This window comes from Bidens hawaiensis, unplaced genomic scaffold (genome assembly GCF_021521415.1).
Source record: "Bidens hawaiensis isolate Kalapana, Puna unplaced genomic scaffold, B.hawaiensis_p1.1 tig00061275_1, whole genome shotgun sequence".
Taxonomy (NCBI): Eukaryota; Viridiplantae; Streptophyta; class Magnoliopsida; order Asterales; family Asteraceae; genus Bidens; species Bidens hawaiensis.
The window spans coordinates 45,153-66,332 of NW_027501034.1; the positions used below are offsets into that span (position 1 = coordinate 45,153).

General features: G+C 41.6%; 1 pseudogene; it reads right to left on the reverse strand.

Annotated features, from left to right (window-relative positions):
- Positions 1–2,951: 2,951 nt before the first annotated feature.
- LOC143603330 (polyphenol oxidase I, chloroplastic-like) lies at positions 2,952–4,773 on the reverse strand (annotated as a pseudogene).
- Positions 4,774–21,180: the final 16,407 nt, after the last annotated feature.

The window sequence follows — 21,180 nt, forward strand, 5'->3', positions numbered from 1 at the left end:
CCAATTGACACGGTTAATACCCTCAATCTCAGAAATTTATATGAGGGCTTTTGTAAAGGAGATAAAAAACTACAATATTGAAATAAGGCTAACGCCCGTGAACCCTCGCCTGAAGGCATGCCAATGCGATGAGATAAAAACCATTCAATTCAAGGATCTAACTAGTGAAAGCCACATACTCATCTTCGTGTGGGCGGGAATCGAACCTGTGTCATATGAAAAACCAAGTCTCTTCCTAACCACTTCACCACTAGCTCATTGACTATTTATTAATAATTATATAAATTAGGGTTAGAGTAAGCAACTTTAACTTTTATTTGTTTATATTTAGAATTTTACATAATAGTCGTTTACCTATAACTTGGTTCTAAAATTTTGAGTTTACACTCATTGAGCCATCTTTTATTAGTTCACTTCGAAATTTCCTGTTAGAATATCCTTCTATTAGAGCATTCACAATGGATAATTTAGAAACAGTCTCTCTCACCCTTGTTCATTATGCCCGGACTTTGCATTATCTTCCAGACAAAATCGATTTCAAAAATGCTATTGAGTGTCCCTTCCTTTCTCATCCTCCATCTTTCACCCCTCTCACAGAACCAGTTTGACGGAGTTCTTCTCCACAAATGCCTCTCATCCCTCTTATCCACATCGACTACCATGCATCTATTGGACTCAATTTCCGTCCTCTGTTCAATGAGGTGGTGGGGTCGATCTCAAGTAATGGGGCGGTCCAAGTTGGGCCAGTATCAAGTTATGGAATTGGGTTAATTAATTAAATCAATTAGAGATAAATTAAATGAGCTATATTTAATTTATGATAGCTAATTAGACTAGTAGATAAGCATGATGGTTTTATTTATTATTTGATTAGTAGTTCGAGTGCATCTCTAACTATACCGTGTCATGGTCTACATAACTGAATCAAAGTTGTGATTATGGTTAGATAAGTTTGTAATCAGTTTTTGATGCAGTGGTAAAACGAAAATGAAGATCGAATCACGTTGATTCAACGAATACCCGCGATGAACTTCCAAAACCCTAAAAATCCCACCCAAAGTTCAGGAAAAATGAAGAGAAAAAATAATTATTATAAAATTCAAGTCTGATTGTTCATGTTACATAACCAGCATATAAATAAAGAGTCTAATACGAAATAGGCCTAAAATGGGCCTAAAGAGTCTAACACAAACCCAAAAACAAAAACATAAAAACTGCAGAAAAAAACATAAAAATGCCCAAAACTTTATTTAGGAGTCGTTTTTGGGCTTCGGACATGGGCCAAACCGACGTGGGCAGTTTGCCACAATGTGCTTCTCATCTCAAGCTTCGATTTGACTGGTAATAGACCTGAAACGGAGCTTCGTGGGCCAAGTTATGCCCGTTTTCTTGGGCCACCTTTTATAGCGCGATCTTGGGCATCTAAATACATAATAGTCCGGTCTTCAATACTTGGGCCCACATCAGTTTTTGAGTTATATTTTTCTTGTTATAATAGATTAAAAGTTATTCAATCCACATTTATCATTTACAAGTCGGTGAGCTATATCAATTCGTTATTGAATTGGTAACATAGCGGTTAAACTCTTGAAGTTTATCGATCAAAGTCGTACGTGCTCGATAAAGAGAAGACCGAAGACATCCTTCTCATGTTTACACGGTCTTCGTTGATAACACGCACAAGCTCTTCGTTCTCATCGTCAAACATGTACGATGCGTTCAACTAGACATTGTTAGTTGGATCTTTGTGTGTGGCTAGGCTCAAAAGTCAAACCCCTCCAGATATCCCCACATGCTTTCAACATTGGCATGGACAAAAAAGGTCACACACGGCCCAATAAAAGTTTCTTTAGGGGTTTGTTTACATCTGATTCACTATTTGGTTCCAAACAGAAAAGCATCTGAACGTTTAAAATTAGGTATGAATCATTCAGAGTTATTGTTGTTACTGAATGGGGACAGAGGCTCATTCAGTCTTCCATGTTTTTCGATACAAAAATTGTTATTGTTTTACTGTTATCATATTGAGAGGATATTACTTATTAGGTTTCTTTGTCATATGCGGTCGATTGTTTTTTTTATGATTTCAGTTTCGATGGTTTCCAAATTTTGTTATCTTTGCCCGGATCACTAACTTCGTTTGTTTTTCTCCTACAAGGTATTGGAGTGTTGGTAGTGAAAAAGATAACATTTGTTCCAGGCGTGGCATTGTGCCCACGTTATTCCCATGGCTCATCCACGTACACAACCACACCCACACCCACACCCAAGGGTCTAATCTCCTCCTCACCACCCCTTCTTGTTCGATTTCACCTAAAGATATACAAGAACAACGACATTCGATTGAACTGGGACCCCATTTAATCACAAAAATAATATGAAACAGAAGCAATATCAAACTTGCAAAAGGGACCAGATGGATTCCGTAGAAAATCAAAATCAAACACATACAAAACAAAGATTAAACTCAAAACAACAATTTGTTGACGAATCATTTTAACTTATAATAAGTAAATGTTGTTAGTCCTCTAACTTTGGTGTTGCTTCATTAACCAAGTCCTGTAAATTACTAGCTACATCAACTTGTGAGTTGTATGAGTTGTGTGAGTTAGGCCTTACAAAGAAACTACATAGACTTCAAAGAAGTTTTTAGTCCTGTAACTTTGACGCTCATTAACCAAGTCCATGAGTTTCAAGTACACTTTCATGTAAAACGTTTTATATAGGAAACTGATAAAATAATGCTACCTACCATTAATTTGACAAACTTTATTATTGAAATCCAAAAGCAAGAGTGACATTCAAAGCACGCACCACTACAAGCTTGAAATTAACCGTACAAAATTATTATTAGGTTACAAACTGACCTGCAACAGGTACCCAAACAGACATACCAAACAATGCATGCATGCGAATGAAGATAGAACATGCAGTTACATTGACGAGATTATTTAAGCGGTAGGAACAAGCTGAATCTTGATCTCAGCAACGGTTGAACCACCCGTTCCACCAATGTGACCAAAACATACTCATCATCTTCAGCTTCAAGGTCCTCCAAAGTCCATGTGATCGCAAACGCGGTCCCACTCGTCATAAACATATCGTGTCCAGGCGCATGTGGCACCTGCGCAAAAGTACCCACAAACTCGCTAGAAGCCGCAGTGGTCTCAACCCCATCGCCGACGTCATTCACCAACACATCTAACTTGAAAAACTGCTCACCATTATACCTGATTCCATTCAAAAACAACATTTCATGAGCTTTCTTCTTGTCATCCTCACTCCTCTTTGTAGCGGGCCTCTTGACTAAAACCTTCAATGGCTGGTCTAACTTCAAAGGAAACTCAATCTCCTCCGCCTTCTTCACTACTCCGAGTGACTTAGCTGCAACCTGCGACGCCTTGACTAGAGGAACCGGGCGACTCTGGCGCCAGGGGATACTGGAAGGCTGGAAATCATATCCCATCTTTGTGATGTCTACGCAATCTCTGTTGTAGACGCGTACAAGCTTTTTATTCTCGTCGTAAAACACATACGACGCATTCAGCCAGTCTTCGGTAATGGATCGTTGTTTGTTAGAGGGTCCAAATTCTTCCAGATCTTCCACATTCGGTTGACATTGGCATGATGACAATAAAAGATCGGGTCATACCCGGCCGAGTAAAAATTCCCCATGTCCTCACCATTTGCCATCCTAGGGTTACCCGTCCATATGTGCAACGCGGTGTGACAACCGCTCTCTACCTTCCCAGGCGTACTTGGGTTATTCGGATCAGGAATAGGATCAGTACCGAAGAAGTCAGTGGGAGTTGTAATGCTACCGACCATCTGAGAGTACATTGTAGACAGATTAATGGCTACCTGGTCTACACAATTAGCACCACTTTGTCCACTTTGAACCTGGAGATCAACAATAGACGGAGAGAGGTGGTCAACGTTCCGAAAAGGGTCGAATAACGGGTTGTATTTGGGATCTTCTGTAATTTTATCGTTAATTTGTTTAGGGGCAGGGGCCTCGAACATTGCAGGAAGCATCATTCCAGTTGGATGATCCCAGTTCCAGTAAGGTAAAGCGAACGTGTCATCGTTGATTAACTTTCCCAATATCCTCTCGTAGAAATAGAGGTACCATCGGTGGAAAGGAAAGAAGAGCGAGGAGTTATGGGCCTGTAGTTGAAGCTCCGGATGATCATTCATCTCTTGAGTGTACGCGCCGTTGCAATAAGCACAATGGATCCTAGCTTGGCTTTTCCATCTGTGTGGATCGTCATCAGGAAGCTCCTTCATGAGCCGTATCGCTTCTTGATACTTGGCGATGTACTCAGGAGTGGCGCAATGTGCGGCTGGACGAACACGAATGGAAGTGAATTTGGGAAAGGTGTATGGCTCTTGGGAAGGGGGGTTTGCGGATTGTGGAAGGCAACAACCTACGCCTCTTACAACATCATTGGGGTTGGGTATGCCGTCTGAAACAGGGCTGCAATGAGAAATATTGTCTGGAGGGCTGCAATGAGAAATATTGTCTGGAGCAGTGATGGGATACGCTAACGCGGACCTGATGTTGGCTGCACCGTATAGACCTCCTAGCCCCATGAGCAAGTTTCTTCGGTCTATATTATTATTCTGCATGGGGAGTATGAGCTTTGTTGGGTCATCTGGCGAAGCGTTGCATGAGACTTTGAAGCGACTAGAGGAAGTTGTGGAAAAGAAGGGTGGTCGTGAGGACAAAGAAGTGTTGGTGATGGGAAGAGTAGATAAGCAAAGAGAAGCCATAAGTTATCTTTGGTTGAGTTGGTGCTCTAAGTTGTCACTGGAAATCCAAATATATAGAGAATTTTATGCTAAAACTTGATCGATGGCGTCTCTCTGTTGGTGTTAAAAATGTTTACTGTGATCTATGAATTATTGAAGTGCTTTGAAACAAGAAATAAAAACAAAGTCTCTATTTGACTTTTGACAAGGTTACATTTTACTCATTTAGAATGTGTTTTTAGTTTTAACTATTCACCTTCAAAATAGGCGTTCCGTCGTATTTTTAATCACTATTAACTACTCACTTCAAACCATGACACTTGTGGAGGGACGGAGGAAGTATATTTTAATCCAATCATAAAATGCTACGAGCCAAAACGCCTATCTAACAAGTAACAAGCCCGATTTTTTTTCAATTATTTTAATATTATATTAATATAACTAATACATTTATATTTTGTTTATCTTTTACATCTTTTAAAAAATATATATGTATAAAATTTCGAATATACTGCTCCGACATGTTTATTTTTTTTATCTACTTGTCGGAATAAGTTTTACTCAAAATCGAGTCGGGTCAAATGTGTTTCAAAATGACTCGTTTTGAATAAAATTTATACCAACATGTAAATAAATATAAGCATACCGATATGGAATATTCGAAATTTTATATATTTTAAGTGTTATAAAAGGAAAACCCAACATAAGTAACATTCATAGAAAATTCAAGACAATTTTCTTTAAAAAAATCCAGTTGGTTTGATTTGATTTTTAACATTTGACATTTTCTAGTTGAATTAAAATCAAGTCGGGTCATGACTAGAAATTTAGAATCTGGGTTAGTCGATTTGTTTTTTTAAATAAATTTTCTATTTGCATCACTATGGCTATAGGCTTATAGCGTGTGCGGACAATGTGCCCCTAAAAAGTATATATATATATATATATATATATATATATATATATATATATATATATATATATATATATATATAGGGAATGATTTTTTAAAAACTTGATAAGTTGTAAGAACTTTAAAAACTCAATATGGAGCACACAATCAATTAAATGAGTATTGAATATTTGGTTGAAAATAAATCTGATAAACAAATTAATCTGGAGAGAGAATAAAGATTTTTTATGATTACACATGTTTAAATGTTAGTTACACATCTGAGTAAGTTGATTCGGTGTGTAAAAAAATATTGTAATTTTTTTTACGTTACTTACACTTACGTATTACATATGTGTAAAAAAAATAAAAAAAAACAATTTGTTGCGTTATATATATATATATATATATATATATATATATATATATATATATATATATATAGGGGATGGTTCAAGAGAGAAATGATATTATTGCAAGAAATGTAAGAAATGAATATGGACCACTAGTTTGTTTTAAGTTTTAAATGCTTAAAATTAAATAAAGAAAATATTAATTATTCTCTTTCTTCAATTAATATAACTAATAAACCATAATACTTATTTATTTAATTAATATAACTAATTAAACTATTATAATTAGAAAATATTAAGAACTCATTTATTTTTATAACTTATTTTTTTTTCTTGAATTTTTATCCTACGCAAGTATAATTTATTCACACATTAAAATTTCTTTCTATCCAAAATTAATTTCTTCCAACTCAATATATTAATATCCATCAACACATACTTACATTATGATGAATAATACCAAAAAACAATTTTACATGTGTTTGCATTAGATATTAACAAAAAACATACAACCTACACAAAAACGTATAATCTACACTTGTTCTAAGAATAAGACAGCATATAACCTACACACGAAAAACATTTAACCTACACACAAAATTCATCATCAGTAAAATACACACGCACACGAAAACATATAACCTACACACGAAAATTTTATCTTACACAAATACACTTTATTCATACATTAATTTCTTTAAAAACCAATTTCTTCAAACTCAACATATCAATATCCATCAACACGTAGTTACATTGTGATGAATAATACAAAAAAACTATCTTACACATGGTTGCATTAAATGTCAAAAAAAATATACAACCTACACAAAAACATATAACCTACACTTGTTCTAAGAATAAGAAAACATACAGCTTACATATGAAAAACATATGACCCACGCATGTGTAGGGTATGTGTATCTTTGTGTAGTTTATATAATTGTTGATGTCGAATTACATATGTAAGTTATATGTTTTTTGTATGTTGTACGTTTTTATTGCTCAAAACAAGTGTATGTTATATAACTTTGTGTAGGTTGTATATTTATTGAACTTAAATACGTTGATATATGCTTAATATATAGAGTGGAAATTATTTTTTTAATATAACGAAATAGTATTATATTAATAATTGTATTTATGTTGAATAAAATGAAGAATGTGTAAATAAAAAATAAAATTAAAGTAGTGTTTTTATCTTTTTAATTATTATAGTTAAATTAGTTAGATATATTAATTATAGATATTTATTATGGTTATATTAGTTGTATTAATTGGAGAGAGAATGTGTATTTATTGTTGTATTTAAATCTTTTTTTATATATTTTTAAGCATTTAAAACTTAAAACAAAACTAGTGGTTAATATTCATTTATCACATTTCTTGCAATAATATCATTTCTCTCTTGAACTTAAACATATATATATAGGTAAAATATCCAATACAATAATACCTTAATATACAATTGGTACGCGAATCCCTTTTTTTCACGAAATCGATCCATGAAATCACATCTCAACATCTCGGAATCGTCAATACATATCCAATTAATCATTGGTTCACAAAAAAAAAACGTTTTTGGATTGTTAATCGATCATTTTTTTTACTTTTTTCACGAAAACCGTTTTTGAGCGTTTTAGGTTTTGGCTGAATGTTTTAGGGTTCAGCTGAGCGTTTTAGTATTTTGCCCTTGTTTTTTTTGCCTTTGAGCGTCTCGCGTACCTATCGTACGTTAAGGCAATCTTGTCCAGTATCTCGGCCTTATATATATATATATATATATATATATATATATATATATATATATATATATATATGTAACATCCTACTTTTGATAATAATAAATAAAAGAAATTTCGTTTACTTAAGGGTGTGCTATTATTTAGTTAAGTTAAATAACATAATTGAGTGTGGGCTTGGACAATAAAGGATTGAATAAGGGTTGGTGATGGGCGTTAGGTCCATGGGCTTAAGGGTATATAACCCCTTAAACCTCCCTAAAACCCTCATTTCCATCTTCTAGCCACCATTAGGGTGTTCACGGTATGTTTTCGCGGTTTTTAGGTGAAATCGTGAACCGAACCGTTAGTAACGGTTTTTAATTTTCATAAACCAAAACCAAACCATTGAGCTTTTAAACCAAACCTAACCGAACCGTTAGTAACGGTTTGGTTCCGATTGGTTTCACGGTTTAACCGCGTCGGGGTTTTATATAAAAAGTCCAAAATAATTTATGATATTTTATTATATAACACACATTATAATTAACAAAGTCTAACAAACACTAACGCTTTTGAGTTCTCAATTGAAAATTGAAAGGCTACTTAATATTTTTTGTGTTTTGGACTTGGGCTAAGCCCACATTTTTTATGTTTACCTTGGTATTTAGTAATGCATATTAAACGAACTAATAACTTTATGTAATTATAGTAATATAATATATTACACACACATATAATATAATATAATATAATATAATATAATATAAAAATATATATAATTAAATCATTGGTCCGGTCCGGTTTTATGCGGTTGGTTTTTTATACAAACCGTAAACCAAAGCGTTCGCTACGGTTTGAAAATATTCAAACCAACCGATTGAAAGTTAAGAAAGAAAACCAACCGTGAAACCAAACTGATTACCGGTTTGGGCGATTTCACGATTTCGAACCAAACCATGAACACCCCTAGCCTCCATACACACTCAAAAACACACACAAACACCTCTATCTTTACAGATCAGATTTGATTTCGAACCAAGAAGGGTTTGTGCTAGATCTTCATCATACAAATAAGGAAAAAAACGTCCTTAGTCACGTGTTGAAGCTAAACCGTAGCTAGAAGTAAGACAAAAGGTACGTTTTAGATTAAAGGTTACATTTTTAAGGTCGGTTTGCCCTAAGATTTGATACTAAGGCAAATCAGACATTTTTATGCAATAAAAATATGAATTTGGACGTAAACGAAGTGTTTTGGAATGAACCGGGACAAACGGGTAACGTTTGGACCGGGTTATTGCAAGAAAACGATGTCGTTATAGACCAATACTCGTTTTTTATGAAAGACGGGAAAAATGAGTCGAAAGGGAAGGCTGGATAGTGACAAGAATGGAAACCATATATGAATCGAGTTCTTAAGGGACCTGATTCAATAGAAAAAGTAATCGAATTGATGAGTAATCGAATCGAGTCATAAAGTAATCGAATCGAATGGGCCAGAAAGTAATCAAATTGCATGAGAAAAGTAATCGAATCGCATGAGAAAAGTAATCGAATCGAATGAGAAAAGTAATCGAATCAAATGGGTAATTCGATTCGATTAGAATTTCCATTTGATTAGATCTCCATTCGATTAGAAATTGTCATTCGATTAGAACTGTGATTTAATTAGATTAGTTCAAACTTCAATTTTTCTTATAAATTTTTGGTAAAGGACTATTAATGAAAATAAATTTTTTCCAAGCCGACCTGACAACTCGACCCCAGCCAGGGGCTCTGCCCCTTGCCCCTTGGACCCTGCTAGGGGCGCTGCTCCCGGACCTCCGTTCGTTGAGGGCTATATGATACTAGAAATATGATATGGGTAGTGATAGTTAATTGATACGTGCAATTGTTATACAGTTAGCCGCGCCCATTTAAGGAAATGAGTTACCATTAACTCTGAAAGGAACCGAGCTCAGGTGAGTTTCTAGCCTCATTTTCTTGTTATAATTTCGGGGTTGTATGCATACTTGATGTGAAAGTTAATACACTTACCTTAAGTGGTAAGTGTATGATATGTGATTGTTTTATGAATGATTTATTTGTAACATCTCAAAATTTCCGTGATTAATATTAAAATATTAATTACGTTTGAAGAATTAATTTAAGTTATAATAATAATAATAATAAAAATAAAGGTAAAAGGATGGTGGGCTAGTATAGATATAATCAATTATGGACTTAGAATGAAGATGAGCCTAAGGTCCATGGGCTTAGGGAGTATAAATACCCCTTAAACCCCAAATAATTTCCATATTCATTTTACACTTTAGCCCACACCACAAAAAATACACACTTAAGCCAAACACTCTCTACTCGATTCCATTCAACGATCCATGACCAACCAAAGGTAAGAAATCATTTATCTCAGCTAACCCAACATGTTAGAACCCGACACCGCAGCCCCGGGATGCCGAATGAGCCGTTCGAATATAGATCTAGCTTTATTCAGGTGTTTAATCAACAAAAAACGAGCTTAAGGGTCACCTTAGCTCAGATCTGGACACCCCCAAAGCTACCTAGATTATAAACGATCAAACTCCGGCCAACCATGGTGGTTAACAGCGGCTGACGGCGCCGGAATCGAAAAAAAACCCTAAAAACACAATAAAAGAGTAAGTTATAACGTCACCAAAATGAGATTGATCCGGTCTTAGGAAAGAAAAGAAAGGTTTGGAGGTACAAGACTCACAAGGATGGGCGACCCATTCATCATGGAGAACCGTTTCTGCCTAACTTGTTTCATGACTTCATTTGCTGGGAAGTTGACAACAACACGGGGAAGTGATCATTCATTGCAAACGAATGCACTTTCTTCGTTTCTTCGATGAGCACGAGTTGGCCTCCCTCAGCAAAGAAGACTTGATAAAGTTGTACAACTCTCCATTAGCCACGGTCGAAGATGTTTGTCGAGACAACACGGACATGATAGTTGAGAAGTTCAACATGTTCGTTCATTTCCTTGTTCACAATCAACTATATGAAAACGACGAAGGCTTCGACTACGAAACCGACTGAAGGCAGAAGCTACCGGTTAAAATACTAAAGACTATAGGGAGATTGTAGGGGCCCTTTTTGTATATTAGTCTTTTGTATTTGTTTGATCTGTTTACTATGTATTTTATTAGCTTGTCGGTTTGTTTAATGCATGTTTGGGCCCGAGGCCGTGTATTGAAAGCCCATTTGGCCGTTAATAATGAAAGACAAACATGGTATAGCTTACTAGTGATATCCGCTAGCTAATAAGTGAGATTGATTGAAGGACTTTGTTGTTTACGTTCTTAGTACATACACTTGTGAGTGTATGAGTTGTACGTGAGTTAGGCATTATAAAAGACGTTTTTAGTCCTGTAACTTTGATGTTGGTCCATTAACCAAGTCCATGAGTTTTAACTTTCAAGTATACTTTCATTTAAACATTTTATGTACGTTGGAAATTATAATTAATCAAATATACGATACTACCGTAAATTTGATAGTTTATTAAAGAAATACAAAAGCACGAGTGACATTCAAAGCACGCTTAGTGGTTATAACCACTGAATTATTATTAGGTTACAACAACCATAAAAGTTCTTGTTACCTGCAACACCGACTCCAAACAGACATACGTAACAGTGGAAACATACATGTATGAAAATGAAGATAGAAATGCAGTTACAACGACGAGTTTTAAGCAGTGGAAACCAGCTGAATCTTGATCTCAGCAACAGTCGCGCCATCCGCTCCTGTCCTAGGCACCAAAGTCACCAAAACATACTCATCGTCTTCAGCTTCAAGGTCCTCCAAAGTCCCAGTGATCGCAAACGCGGTCCCACTCGTCATGAACATATCGTGTCCAGGCGCATGTGGCACCTGCGCAAAGGTACCTGCAAACTCGCTTGAAGCCGCAGTGGTCTCGACCCCATCGCTGACGTCATTCACCAACACATCTAACTTGAAATACTGTTCACCATTATACCTGATTCCATTCAAAAACAGCATTTCATGAGCTTTCTTCTTGTCATCCTCACTCCTCTTTGTAGCTGGCCTCTTCACTAAAACCTTCACTGTCTGGTCTAACTTCACAGGAAACTCAATCTCCTCCGCCTTCTTCACCACTCCGAGTGACTTAGCCGCAATCCGGGACGCCTTGACTAGAGAAACCGGGCGACTCTGGCGCCAGGGGATACTGGAAGGCTGGAAATCTGAAGAAACACTAGATGAACCCACGGGCAGATTATAGATAATCTGGGGGTTAAGTAATGTTTCCCACGAGGATGAGGTCTAGCAGAGAAGGTTGTTCTTCAGGGGACCAGCAAAACAGACACCGTAAGCTCGTCACTGAGAAGGGGGGGGTTCCTCCTTGTGACCACCCTCCGGCGTGAGAATCAGACTAGATTGCTCTGAATATAAGTGTATATTAAGAGATTGCTAGATAAGATTGAGATATCAGATGATGTCCTTACCATTCCAAGGTGTTGGAGTATTTATAGCCGAAGGTAGGTTTCCTAGAAGGCACAGCCGGCTGAATAGTATTCCTTTTCAACCAACAGTGGACTACGCACAGGCCATGCTGGTTGGTGGATAGGCTACGGTCGACAGTAACAAGGTCGGCTGTACCCTGTTCCTTTACCGTCGGCTACGCACTGTTCCACCAACTGTAGGCTGCGCACGTCCCATCGTAAGGGTTGGTGAGTAGGCAGCGGCTAATAGTGACAAACAGTACTAGAGGGTGCTCCTCCTCGTACTGTTGTCGGTGAGCTGTCACCCTGTGATTGGTTCATGGGCTGTTCTGGTCAAATCGTCTGTTCTGCCCATACCTTAGTAGGTATAGTACAAAAGATCTTCCAGAAGCATACGGACTGGCTCATTTAGGCGGGAGAATTCCCGCCTTGCTCATTCCTTCATGTGACTACTGAAGTAGCTAGTGCCTTGTGCGTGTAGCCTTGCTGTTAGTGCGGGTAGCCTTCCCTGATGGCTTGTATCCGCAACTGCGGGAACAGGCGGGGTACTTCACCATTGGGAGGCTTTCCCTGCGGGTACAGCAGGCGTACTGCGCGTAAGGTTCTTTGAGCATGGTGGGTCCTGCGGGAGCAGTTGGTCGTTGCGCAGACGTCCCTGTTCAGGGTGTCTTGCGGGTCCAACTGCGCTCTGCTGGGACCTACCTCTTCAAGCCCCCCCAGTCCAATGTTCTTCTCATGAATTATTAATAAGTGAGGTGAACTTTTGGACTTAGGAAGGGTTTTTGAAAAGGGTTTAGTTTTTAGGTTTTCCGTGGTGATTCTTCCCGCGGTTTTCCTGATGTCATGCAGAAATTCCAGACTTTTCTGCTTGATCTTTGGGTATGAAGCGGGTAGGTTTGTAACCTCCTCGCAAGTCAGGAGCGTTGAGTCCCACTTGTGTGGATTCTCCATGGGGTTTTGGTAGTTTTCAACATACTGATCAACTATGCTAAAACCACCAATTCCATCTTGGAGTTTCAAACAATATAGTTCTCGACGTTCCCGTTACACGGGGATGTTATTCCCGTTTCCGCAGGCATGGCCCAGAAGATCCTTCTTGGTTTGAATTCCCTGCAGAGTGCTAAGTATGTGAAGGGTTTTGCCTTGACACTGTACCCGCACTCGTCTTATGGTTACTTTACTTCCAAGGTATTCCTGGCGTCAATTCCCTGCGGGTGCTAAGTATGTGAAGGGTTTTTCCTTGACACTGTACCCGCACCCGTCTTATGGTTACTTGGTTGCCAAGGTATTCCTGGCGTCAATTCCCTGCGGGTGCTAAGTATGTGAAGGGTTTTTCCTTGACACTGTACCCGCACCCGTCTTATGGTTACTTGGTTGCCAAGGTAAGGGGTATTTTCCCGCTTACTTTTGAATCTTTTTGAATTTTGAAATTCGAAGAGTTGGTGAAAGGATAAGAACAGTCCAAACCTCTGAAACGTCGTGCGACGGTTTCTTCTGACTGTGTCAGGACGTGCAGGAAGTTATGGTGACGTGACAGTACCTGGTCATTTCAGACGCTTTTTCAGGCGCGTGGGCGCGATTTTTCGGGCGCGTGGCCGTGAAATTAATGGTACACGTCCTTTCAACAGCTGTTGCCAGCTTGCTTTTTGCCACGTGTCATAGTTTCATTGCACCTTCGATTTCTCTCTCTTCCGCATTAAATTCACCGCATTAATTGCGATTAGTATATAAAGGGGGAGAGGGTCCTTTGCAATTCACACTTTCACTTCTCTCTTCATCTTCAAAACGATTTCCGGCGAATACTCATCTTTTCAGTCGAGCATTCCCTTGAAATCGTTTTCTTTCATATCTGCAAGATGTCGTCTCGTGATCTTGAATCTACGGCCGATGACAAGAGTACTGCTGGTGAGTGCCAGTGTGCTCTGCCTGTCGATCTGTATCAGTACGTCGTCAGGAAGTTCATGCTCGAGTCTCTCGAGCCTGAGTTTCCTGAACCCCATCAGACGGTGTACGATGCCCCCAGAGGCAAGATCGGGGTATATGCTGCATTCTTTGTTTATGGGAATCTTAGGTTCCCATTGACAAAGTTTGTGTACCGTGTCCTGGAGAGGCACGGTGTGCACCTGACCGAGGTGCACCCGATGGCGATTGCCAAGATTCGGCACTTCGAGTGGGTGTGCCGGATCCTGGGCATTGAGCCCTATGTTGACCGCCTGATGACCTTTTACACCTGAGGAGGTGCATCCAGGGGTGGTATACGTTGATAACCCGAATTAAGGGTTTGAAGATTTGTGCAACCGAGCGCAGTCTTCGCTCGTGGAAGCGGGAGTTCTTCTACATCTCCGCTCGCGCCATCCCCCTTGCCATGAAATTCAAGAACGGGCAAGCACTTCCCAGCCTTCACGCCTCCAACTACCAGGAGGCGGAATGGTTCTCGAAGATATCCCGGGTCCAATCTCCGGTTTACCGGTTTGCGGAGTCCGGGATGGTGATGCTCGGGATGAGCCGGGTGTGGAAGAATGCGGATGCGCGAAAGATTCCGATCGTCCTCGAATACGGTTCGAACTCTGTTCCTTACGGTATGCCTTGTTTCTTTTTGTTGATTTAGAATCTCTTTTAACTTCTTTCCTGTTTATTTCAGAGGGGAACGACTTGCAGTCGCTCATGCACCCGCGGGAGGCTGACGGTCCCGCTCGGATGGGTACTCGCGCTCTAGACGAGAATGAGTTGCCCATCCTAGAACAAACGGCGGATCGGTTCGTGGAGGTCTATCCGCTAGGCCACGAGATCCTTAGCGCCCGGCGGCCAGGTAAGGCGCTATTCGACCCTCGACCCCTCAATGTTGAAACCTCTGCTGGAATTCCTCTAATCGTATGTTCTGATGAGGAATCCGCAGATGGTCCTCCGTTGGTGCGGAAGAAGAAGGCTGCCGGCGGGAAGGGGAAGGAGAAGGTGGCCTCCACTGCCGATCCGCGCCTCGGTCTGATTCGGAGACCGAGAGCGAAGAGGTGGCGGGGAATCCCGGTGGTGATAAGACCGCTCCGGAGGCTGCAACGATTGTCACCCTCCGGAGAGCCCAGGATAACAACGGTGGCCGGCGTGAAGAGGCCAGATCCATCGGGTTCATCCCCGCCCGTCCGCACTTTCAGGCTCAAGAAAACCGCTAAGTACAAACTTCCTTTGTCTTTTAACTTCATAGTTTTCCATCATTGATACTTATCTTCTTTGTGCAGGCGTGGATGTTGACGCATTCCAGGGTGGAGTGCAGAGGAGTACCTCTCCGCCAATGACGGTAGGCTTGGTCAGCCTACCTGAGGCGACGACGCAGGCGCCTGCGCTTGCTTCCGCTGGTTCAGTTGCTCACTCTGAGCAGACTGTTCCAGCTGTGATGACGTCACCCCGCCGGCTGTGAGTGCCATTTTTACCGCATCTTTCACCGAGCCGGCGGTTACGTTTGCTGCGGACTCCGCAGCGGCGACCGCGGCGGACTTCCACCATGCCTCCTCCGTCATCGGCCTCGACGGCCGATCCTTCAGGTACGCATGGGGCTTCTCGCCAACCTCTGCCTCCTTCCTATCTACCTGACCTCTTGGACGGATTTCCCTTGGGTTCAGGTGACGGGTTTGGCGGCTATCGCCTGTTATTGACCCTACAGGTGCGTAGGGTTCTTTTGGCCTAATTTATATATATATATATATATATATATATATATATATATATATATATATATATATATATTTTATATCATCTTTTCCTAACTGCTTTTTGTTTTTTGCAGTGTCGGATTCCAATGAAGTGTATGTTCCACGATGGAACATCCGCCGAGGAACAACCCTTCGCACACCAGTGGAGTGCGTGGAGTGGGCTCGTCACGCTGCTCCCAGTGGTGCGTTGGGGGAAGCCATGGCTAGCTACCAGGAGGGTAGGCTAAGCAATGAGCTTCGGGTTCTCCTGGCCCGGATGCAGCCGCGCGTCGAGCTGCTTTGTCGTGAAAACGACAAGTTAAAAGCAGCTCGCATTCAGGAAGTAGCTCAGGCGCGGGCTGTCCGGGAGGAGAATAGGAGGCTCTCCGCCGCGGCTGCGGAGAAGGAGAAGGCGTTCAAGGCCCTTGAAGTTGAGGTTCAGGCCCGTCTCGAGGCTCGCTCCAAGGCTGCCCAAGCTGTTAATGAACAGCTTCGGCTGGCTAAGGAAACTGCTAGGAACGCAACTGAAAGGGCCACCAAGGCTGAAGCTGTTGCCGAGCCTCTACGCGTGGATAATGAAGAGCTTAAAGCCAAATTAGAGGCTCTTCAGCAGGCTCATGATGCCTTGGCGATGGAGGACGCGAAGAAGCTCCAAGAGATCCTGGACCAGAGGGGCGTGCTTGACCACACTGAGCGGAAGCTAAAGGGCGTCGAAGAGGCTGCTGCAAAGGAAGTGTTGCTTGCCAACCTTAATAAAAGTGAAGCCGAACACGCCTGTACCCAAGCTCAAGCCGCCCTCCAAGAAGCTCTGGTTGCCAAGGAATGGCTTCTTCGAGAAGCGTTGTCTCGGGTAAGCTTTTCATGTCTTTACGCTTTTCTTTGTAAATAGAAAAGGTTCTGATACTTGTATTTTTCTTTGTAGGTTGTGCATCGGGTCTTTTCAGATACATCTTATGACGATGCTATGAGCGCAGCCCTCAACGCTTCTCATGAGGATGGGGAAAAGGCCGGTTTCCTGCTTGGTCTAGGGTTCGTTGAGAAAGGCATCCCGCCTTCCAACTTCCCTTTGTACGATGTGAATACTGAAGCTGTTTATGACCAAGCAGTGAACCAGTATGCCGCCTTCCCGCATCTGGTGGTGGAGAAGGTGAACGAAGTCGCTGCTGCTGATGATGGGCTAGCTATCCTTAAAGCTTTCCTTGAACCACCACGCTCTACTGATGGAGCGGGTCCAAGTGGAAGTGGTCCTGAAGCTTGATTCTGAAGATCCCTTTCCACCATTAGCGTAGATTTTTTGCTTTTGTATAGCTATCTTTGTAATATTTGAATTTGATGAAATAAAGATTGTGTTAGTTCTTTGCCTTGTTTATTTTACGCATGTTTTGATCTAACTTAGTAATTTCTTTAGTACTTAGATAAGTTAACTTTTTAACGTGGCAAATTATAAGTTTGTTTCGCTTCCTCTTTCATGATTGTGCGGGTATGACCGTCACTTACACTTAGTAGGATGGCTTAACTTTACTTATATCCGACCTGCGTGGAAGTTTTCCTCATCTTTTCCTTTGAAATTTTCTAAGTGTTCAGAATAAGTTAACCTTTGAACGTGGTAGATGATAGGTTGAAGTTTTGCTTCCTTGTTCGTGATTGTGCGGGTAAGACCGTCACTTGCACTTACAAGGATGGCTAAACTTTACTTACATCTGACCTGCGTGTAGGTTTTCCTTAAAACTTGAGATTTCTAGCGTTGTGTTTATGCGAGTTTTGCCGCCTTCCACACGTAACGACTTACTTCTTCCCCCATTTATGCGGTGAATACCGGCACATCAGTGTGGGAAGTTCATAAGTATAAAGGTAAGGCTATCAACACATTGTGAAAGGAGAATCATTTCCATTAGAAGTGCTCTAGGCCTTTTCTTTACAAGTTTGGAATTGATCTACATATAACATTTTCGTAATTGAGCTCCATTCCATGTTCTTGGGATGGGAGTGCCATCGAGCCCTTCGAGCATGTATGCGCCCTTTCCCAGGACCTCTTTGATAATGTATGGCCCTTCCCAGACCGGGGCCAGCTTTCCTGGGCGTTCTTGGTTCGAAGCCTCGTTGTTACGCAGTATGTAGTCTCCTACTTTGAAGTTGCAGAGTTTTACCCGCGTGTTGTAGTACTTTTGCATTTGTCGCTTGTAGTTCTCTTCACGCACTGCGGCTAAGTCTCTGCGTTCCTCGGTTAGCATAAGGTCCAACCGTCTTTCCGCATCATTGTCTTCTGGCTGAATCAAGACCCTTGGTGAGGGTAAACCAATTTCGACCGGGACCATGGCTTCAGTGCCATAAGTGAGGCTGAACGGGGTTTCTCCCGTACTGGCCTTCTTCAGCGTTCTGTTTGCCAAAGGACGTGCGGAAGCTCGTCCACCCAGCCGGATCTGTGTTCCAAGAGTCTCTTCTTGATGCCTTTGACGATGCTCTTATTTGCTCTTTCCACCTCACCATTACCTTGCGGGTGTGCCACTGAGGTAAAGGTGTGGGTGATTTGAAGTTCTTTCAGCCACTGTTGTAGCTTCTTGTCAGCAAAGTTGGTGCCGTTATCGCTCACCAAATCTGTGGAAGTCCAAAACGACAAATAATAAATTCCCAAATAAATTTTTTGATATGTTTTGCGGTTGTTTGGGCTAAGGGTTTTGCTTCTATCCACTTGGTGAAGTAGTCGATGGCTACCACTAGGAACTGAACATTTCCTGCTGCTGTAGGAAATGGGCCTGTCACATCGATGGCCCACTTCTGAAATGGCCATGAAGAAGTGACTGGAACAAGTTCATTCTTCGGGCGGTGCGTGTTGGGTGCGTAAAGCTGGCAAGACCTGCATTTTCTGATGTATGCCAGCGCATCCGTATGCATCCCCGGCCAAAAGTATCCCGCGTTATTTAGCTTAGCTACAACAGCGCGGGGACCTGCGTGTACTCCACAGATGCCTTCGTGTACTTCCCTTAGGAGGTAGTCAGCATCTTGGTTGTCCACGCATCTTAAGAGTGGGCCAAGAAAGTTACGTCTGTAAAGGATGTCATCGATGAGTTGATAATTCAGTGCTTTACAGCGTAGTTTTCTTGCCTGTGTTTTTTACTCTGGTAGTGTACCTGCCGCAAGGTATTTTATTATTGGTGTCATCCATGTTTCTGTGCCGGTTTGGATGACACAAATTTCCTTGTGCGGGACCGAAGGTGTCTCGAGGAGTTCAATGCGGATGTTCTTTCCTAAGTGGGTGAAGGCTAACGATGCAAGCTTGCTTAACGCATCCGCAGATTTGTTTTCACTTCGCTTGACGTGTATGACTTTGCAGTCGTTGAAATCGCGCATAAGGGATTTTGCTTGTGCGAGGTACAGGGCCATTGTGTCGTTCACGGCCGTGTACGTCCCGTTGATTTGATTGGCTACTAACATGGAATCCACGTGGGCTTCCAAGTTTTTCACTCCCATCTTACGCGCAATTCTCAGCCCAGCCAAGAATGACTCATACTCGGCTTCGTTATTCGTACTTGGAAAATCCAGTCGAATAGCGTAAGTGTATTCTTGGCCTGCTGGGTTGGTTAGTTTCAGCCCTGCGCCTGAACCCTCGTTACTGGCTGCTCCATCAGTGTAGAGTCGCCAGACATCATTGATGTCTTGTGCTGGAGAGGGTTGAGCCTCTTCCTGGCACTCTTTTTCCCGCGATGCAGGCACTTCCGCAATAAAGTCGGCCAAAACCTGGCCTTTTATGGCTGGTCTTGGCTTATACTTTATCGCGTACTCCCCCCAACTCAATTGCCCATTTGGCTAGGCGTCCCGATAACTCGGGTTTGCCTAGAACGTTTGCAAGTTTGAAGTTGGAGAGAATGGTGATTGGGTGACCCTGGAAATATCGTCTTAACCTGCGTGAAGCGTGTATAAGTGCTAAGACTAATTTTTCGAGGGTAGAGTACCGGGTTTCTACGTCTGTTAGGATACGACTGACATAATAGATTGGCATCTGGATGCCTTTTCGCTCTACTAGCAGGACTGCCCCGGTTGCTCTATCTGTTGCGGAAAGGTATAGGATTAACTCCTCTCCCGCTTTTGGTGCTGTGAGCGTTGGGAGTTCGATCAAGCGTGACCGAATCTCCTGAAAAGCTGCTTCCGCTTCTGGTGTCCAGCGGAAGTGCGTTTTCTTTAAACAGTTTCTCAATGTTGACACGAAGGGAAACGACTTATCCGCATGGTTTGCCAAAAAGCGATTAAGTGCCACTAGTCGTCCATTCAGTGTCTGAGCCTGTTTGATGGTGGTAGGTGATTCCATTTTGATTATGGCTTCGACCTTTTCAGGGTTCGCTCTGAAGCCATCTTTAGTGACGATGACCCCCAAGAACTTCCCTTCTTCCATTCCAAAGGCACACTTGCTCGGGTTGAGCTTCATGTTTATCTTCCTGAGCGTGTTGAAAGTTTCTTCGATGTCCTTCAACATCGCTTCTGGGTCAGGGCTTTTGATGACCAAGTCATCCATGTAGACTTCCAAGTTCCTCCCAATTTGGGCATGAAACTGGTTGTCCATCAGGCGTTGGTATGTGGACCCCGGCATTCTTAAGTCCGAATGGCATCATTTGGTAACAAAATGTGCCATCGGGCGTCCGAAAAGCGGTTTTGTCCTGATCATCAACGACCATGTGGATTTGATGGTACCCCTTATACGCGTCCAGGAAGCATTTAAGGCGGAACGGTGCCAACGAATTCACCTTAAGATCAATTTCAGGTAACGGATAACAATCTTTGGGGCATGCTTTGTTCAAGTCCTTGAAATCTATACACATGCGCCATTGTTTGTTATTCTTCGGTACCATAACGGGATTTGCAACCCAAGTTTGATATCTACTAACGCGTACGATGCCTGCGTCAAGGAGTTCCTTGACTTGGGTTCTACACGCGTTAGTTTGTTCTGGCCCCATTACTCTGCGCTTTTGCACGATTGGCGTAACAGCCGGATCGCATTTGAGCTTATGCTCTGCCTTACTTCGGGGTACACCAGTCATGTCAGCTGGCGTCCACGCGAAGATGTCAGCGTTTTTTTGTAATAAGCGCTTGAGTAAGGTGCGTGTGGGATCAACAACTGTTGGCCAATGGAGACGGCCTGGTCAGGATATTTGCCGTTGAAGGCCCATCTTTCTGGTTCGGTGATGGTTGGTTTAGCCATCTTTGGTTTGGGTTTAGATGAGACAGATGCGATGCATACCTGGGGAATGCCGGTGATTATCGCTACACACCCTCAGCTGTTGGCCATCCCATCATGCCGTGGAC